Source organism: Cavia porcellus, unplaced genomic scaffold (genome assembly GCF_034190915.1).
Source record: "Cavia porcellus strain 051 isolate PalLab524CR breed Dunkin Hartley unplaced genomic scaffold, mCavPor4.1 scaffold_8, whole genome shotgun sequence".
Lineage (NCBI taxonomy): Eukaryota > Metazoa > Chordata > Mammalia > Rodentia > Caviidae > Cavia > Cavia porcellus.
The window spans coordinates 95,320,725-95,326,813 of record NW_026947491.1 but is presented as its reverse complement, the minus strand read 5'-3'; the positions used below and the strand labels follow the sequence as shown (position 1 = coordinate 95,326,813).

Here is a 6,089-nt window from a genome sequence, read left to right as displayed (position 1 = left end):
CACATCCACCTGCTTGCTACACACACACACACACACACACACACACACACACACACACACATTTTCCCCAACATAGCCACCCCTCTCCCACTCAGAGTGCGTGCTTGAAAATGACGCATGCTTCCCTACAACCACACTCCAGCCTCACCAGCATGCAACATAATTTCTTGTGTGCCAAATACCTGTGTATTCTGATACTTAATATCAGACACCCCATCTACACAAAGATGCACACTTCGTGTACACATAGACACACTCGTGGCAGGTCTTACAGTTAGTGTCATGTCATTCCATCTAGTGTGCATCTAGTCTTATTTAGCAGCTTTAAGAATAACCACCACTCCCTGCAGCTCCCAGGATGATTTCTTCATTTTGTTTTTTTTTTAAATATGGAATGTTTCATGAATTTGCATCCTTGTGCAGACGCCATGCTAGTCTTCTCTGTATCATTCCAATTTCAGTATATGTGCTACTGAAGGGAGCACCCTTATTCTGATTTGTACAGGGCATAAGGCTGGGTCCAGAGGATGCATTCCTTACATGCTTTACTGTAAATTTGTACTTAGCATTATAGTAGGCAGCTGTGCATCTCTATACCTTTCCCTGAGGGACACAGGGAGCAATCTGTTTGTTTATTCACTTGGTCTGATGAATGGCAAGGAATGTGCACATGGACAAAAGTGTCAAAACAGGATTTAAACACATCTTGTGCTTCAGCTGGTTTTGCATGTTTACCAGAGCAGCACAGAGAGCTCAAGAGACCCACACCACTCCAGAGTTTCTTGAAAAAGTTTTGTTTTGATTTTTCTTATAGAAGTACCCTAATTCAGTACAGTGGCACATGAAAAAAAAACAGATTTGCAAGTTTTGAAGGAAGTCATCAGGGTACTTGTGCATGGCAAAATACATACTTTCATAATAGAGTAGCATGGGTGGATGATGATGATGATGATGATAATGATGATGCTGATGACTTTGAATTTGGTCAGCTGAGCCAAAGTTCCTGTGACAATGAGGTAGAGCAGAATCAATTGATACAGACAAGGGAATACAGACCTCCTTGATTCAGAGGAAGAAGAAAACAGCAGAATGAACACATATTTAACTAGTTGAAATGTCACAAAATGGCCACAGAACTAAACAGAATGATCCAGCATTAGAACTAGATCCAAAAATAATAGTGAAGGTCTTGGTGTGGGTGATAGGTATTGGACAGAATGCTAGCACTGCTTCTTAGTGTTGAAAATTGTAACCGATGAAATTCTACAAGATGATATGAAATACACAAAAACTGAAATGCAAGTCAAATATTCTGTATGCACCAGAAGCCATGCTCAAAAATGTACTTAGTATGATGTCTCACTAGCTAAACTGAAATCATTCATAGGTCTCCTGTACTTAACAGGGATTTTTCATGGTACTTGCAGGAATGTAAAAGACTTATGGAAAAGCAATGTCAAAATATAGCATAAAATATATGCCCTTGTAGAAGTGAAGACTTATTATGCTTTCAGTTTAGACACTGATCCTGAAATCTGGTCATTGGGTCCTTGTTCATATAGCAATAAACCATATGATGTTGCAAACAGACTTACTGATCCCTTCTCCCAAGCTAATCAGAAAGTAGCATTCAACAGCTGGTTTATCAGTTTCCAACTGATGTTACATTGGCTAGCAGAGCACAAATTGACCATCACAGGAATGATTCATAGGAACAAAGCAGAAATTCCAAATTAAATGTTGAAAAAAGTTTTTAAAATTTTATTTAAAGAAAGACAAAACAAAACAGAAAACAAGTAGAAATAGTACATACTTTCAAAGGAAAAAATAAACAATAATAAATCACTCACTGATGCTTACATATTGTCCTCTTACAAATAATTGTTCAAGATACAAAAATGGAACATATAAATGGGAATTCAAACAGGGAGACTGCAAATATTTCAGTTCAACTATCTAATAGAAACTTGGTAATATGATTATCAATCCTATACACTTAAACATACATGCAGTTATCCATATCTTCATTTATTGAGATTAAACAAACCAAAGCAGACTAAAATCACTCTGAACAAAGAATAATAATATTGCTGGATTTCACATCATGACACTCCAGAATCAGCACTGGGTACTGTAGTGCCTTTTGTTCCTTCAAAGTATTTGTTCATTTCATCATGTGTCATAAGATTAGTTCTTGTAAACGGTTTATAGGTTTTACGCAAGCATGAGTTTTAACATGTATTTCTATCCTTTCTGTATTAGAAGGAGAAACAGAACAAGCAGAACAGAACAAAATATATTCCTGTAGACACATAAAACTAAAAAGACATATAAAACTGCTGTACAAGGAGTTCTACCATGGTTACTGTGTTGTCTCTTGTTATCATCAATAGAATTGGCTATACCATCAGATAAAGTATAATTGAATATATTAGTACATAACAGTATTAATAGAAATATAACTTTGTAGATAGTGTAGAACTACAAAAACAGGTAATAATCAAACCAGAATGTGTATCATAGTGAATCATTGTCATTTTCAGTATAGCTCTCTATACTCTCTGACTTGATACTATCAACCTTAACAGTTTTGAATAAAATCTGTCAATAACAAACAGTAATCAAACAAATCAGATTTAACTAAGATCAGTCATGTTATAACAGTATAAATAATACAGAGATCCGAATTAAGTTAATAGGAAATTAAAGATGATTACTGTGCTATATCCTGATATTTTTGGGATAGCTTTCTGTGCCCTCAGATCTAGTGCATGTATACAAACTGGGATGGAATAAGTTCTATCTAAGCAGAGTGGTGCGAGTAATATGGGCTTTAATTCCTGATACACTATTAGTAATATCATCTGCTGTGTTTCTTTTTAAGACTATTCCTCCCCTTCCACTCCCCCAGGATGTACTGTGCATTTTTGGGTCTCCCCAGTGCCCTTGGTTTTACATGGGGGCGGGCAACCTGCTATTTATCTAAGTGTTTCTGAACTTATTCACTCTTGGGCTTGATCTCTAGTTGTATTTATTTACCTATTAAAGCCTGTCTTTCCAACCTATCCATAAATACTGGTCCAGTTGCCCCTATTACTCTCTAGTTCCCTATCACATAGAGTTCTGTTTTCTCATATTTGATTTTTGGTCCATATACCCTTCTTCAGGTTAATTATATTTCCTATAAAGTGCATCTAGGTGGACCCTACTTCTTGATCCATTCTGCCTGCGAATCTCTTTTTTTCCTTAACTTAGTGTATCCAGGTCATCTATATTAGAAATTATATCCAACCTTCTCTGCCCCATTTCTGTTGTGTTCTTTTTCCATCATTAGTTGTCTGTTTGTCTTCTTCATTTTGTTCCATTTTTGCTCCATTCATTGAGGCCTCTCTGCCACTGTTCCTGAAACCCTGGTGCTTTTCTCTCTCTTTAAAATGTCCTGCAGTATTCTCTGTAGAACTAGATTGGTGGTTGTGAATTCCCTAAGTTCCTCTTTATCTTGGAAGCATCTTGTTTCTCCATTAATTTCTATGGACAATTTTTCAAGATACATCAATATGGGCTGGAAGCTATTTTATTTCAGGGTTTGGAATACTTTGCTCCATGCTCTTCTCAATTTGATGGTCTGTGCCAAGAAGTCTGCTATATAATTCTGATGGGCTTTCCCTTGTAAGTGATCTGTTTCTTGTCTCTGACAGCTTTTAATTTTTGTTCTTATATTGGATATTTAGGATCTTGATTATTATATGCCTTATGTAGTTATGTTTTGGTTGCAGGTGCCTGGAGTTCTGTATGCCTCATACATCTGAATGTCTTTTCCTTTTCCTGTGTTTGGGAAGTTTTCCTTAATTATTTCTGTAAATATCCCTTGTAGTTCCTTTGTTTGTACCCCTGCTTCTTCATTCACATTCTTTATTCTTAAGTTATAGATCCTCTTGTCATCTTCTAGCCTTTGTATTGTTACTGCTTGTTTCCTTGTTATTTTTAAGAAATTTTTCCTTTCATGATCTCACATTGCAAACCAGTCCTCCAGTTCAGATAATCTATCCTTAGTTTCTTTCAAGCAGTTTTGCCAGCTTTCAATGGAGTTTTTAATTTCCTGGCAATCTCTTTGAACCTTCTTCATGTATTCTATGTTTTCTCTATTTTCTTCATTAAACAATTCTCCCCTTTTTTAAATGTTCCTCCAATCTTTCATCTGTTTTTTCTTGAGAGGTGCTTAGCATTTCTTTTATTATTCTGTTTATATCTTGCTTTACTTCATTAAATACTTCACTTTTGAACTCATCTATGAGGTCCCAAAGCTATCGCTTTATGTCCACTGGAGCCGTGTCTAATACTGCATGTTTGCCATTCAATCTCCTTTACATTTACCTTTCCTGGATCAATGTTCTCAGGGTTGGGGGCTAGGGACCCTTTCTTGTTACTTCCTCTTCTCATATTTTTTGTTCCTTCCATACAGGTTGTATATAGGAGGCCCCAGTTTCTTTCTCTGTTGGTTACAGTTCATCTAAAGCATGCTGACTAGGTGCTCCCACACACGGCAGCGTACTAAAGAGATACAGACTGGAGAAATGTATGCTGGGCCCTCCCCTCTGGGTCAGGCAACCTGCTGAGGGTTTCCCTGCATTAGAGTGCACCACCAGGCATAGGGACTTAGTTTGGGCTAGCCTATTGGGTCTCAGTCTGGGGCATGACCCAGGTCAAGTGCTCCCCACCAATCCCACTTGAGAAGGGAGCAGCTGACTGAAGTCACTGCAGTCCCTTGTTCTCACCAGTCTGCCTGGCCCCAGAATGTTGTCTGTTGGAGCCCCTTTTTCTGTGGAAGGGTTTTATTCCCATCACTCACAGCAGGTTGATGCAGGTTCCCTGCCAGCTCAGCTCTCCCTTTGGTTTGCCGACTCCCATTATCAGTGCGAGTGCATCTCCAATGAGTTGAATCAGCAGTGGGCTTTCAAGTAGCTCAGTAAGTCTCGGCTGTGTGAGTTCCAGTGCTGCAGTGGAAGCACCGAGACTTTAGCTGTTCCAAGAGTAGCACTGGGACTATATATTTAATTGGTTTTTCTCAGCTTAGTTTGTTCCTGGGTCAGGAGGATCTATCACCCTCTGTTTGGGACTCTGCACACTGTATTATTTTTGGAATCTAAGTTGACTATCTCAGGGAGTCTCTGTAGCCTGCTGTTATCTGTCTGCCATCTTTCCAAATATCCAAATGTTGAAATTTTGAAACAGAGAATTGTATAGCACAATCTTTGGATTTCAGAAGAATACAACATTGGCCTCATATATGGCAAAGAAAAACAAAGTGGGACTGCTTATGTCAACATTGCACTGTGATGAAAATACTGATAGAGAAACCTTGACAAAACTGAAGCCTGAGATGGAGACTTTTAACTACAAAACCATGCGTGGACAAGCTGCTGTTGATGAGTTATGCAGTAATTATGATATCATGACGTACAAAGTACTAGCTAATGATCATGTGTTACTCAACCCTAGACATATATGGCATTAATTGTTTGACAGTTTACAAAGAAAATAACAAGTACAAAATGTCACAGAGAAATTTTCTTAGAGGATTAGAAATGGAGCTCATAAGAGATCATTTACAGGGGCTGGGGATTTAGCTCAGCAGCATAAGCATCTGCCTTGCAAGTGTGCAGTTGTGAATTCGATCCCCAGTACCGATAAAAACAAAAAAGTCAAAAAAAAAAAAAAAAAGAAGGGATATTTAGAGAAGAGGAAAACTAAAATGTTTCTTCCCAGGAGACTATGCGAAAATATTTCAGAGAACACTGGTGGACTGACAGGTAAACAGGCAGATGAACATCACAAAGACCTACCAGGGCAAAAGGAATACAGAAAAGATGTCAACTGTGCCCTACAAGAAAGTACAGGAAAACAAACATATGCTATCAGTGTAAGTGATATTTGCATATGGAACATGCAGTTGTCATGTGTGAAAACTGCTTGTGTGATAGCTGAAGCAAAGCTTATTTCTGTGGTAGACTGTTGTTTGTGTTTACACTGTAGTTGATATGGATTTTTATTTCTGATGTTGCTTTTAGGTTTTCTAAGCAAGTAAACGC

General features: G+C 37.9%; 1 non-coding gene across 1 annotated transcript; it reads right to left on the bottom strand.

Moving 5' to 3' along the window:
* Nucleotides 1–383: 383 nt before the first annotated feature.
* Nucleotides 384–485, bottom strand: LOC111754274 (U6 spliceosomal RNA). Its single transcript, XR_002788967.1, has one exon. It is a non-coding gene; the product is annotated as a U6 spliceosomal RNA (small nuclear RNA).
* Between the last annotated feature and the right edge of the window lie 5,604 nt (nucleotides 486–6,089).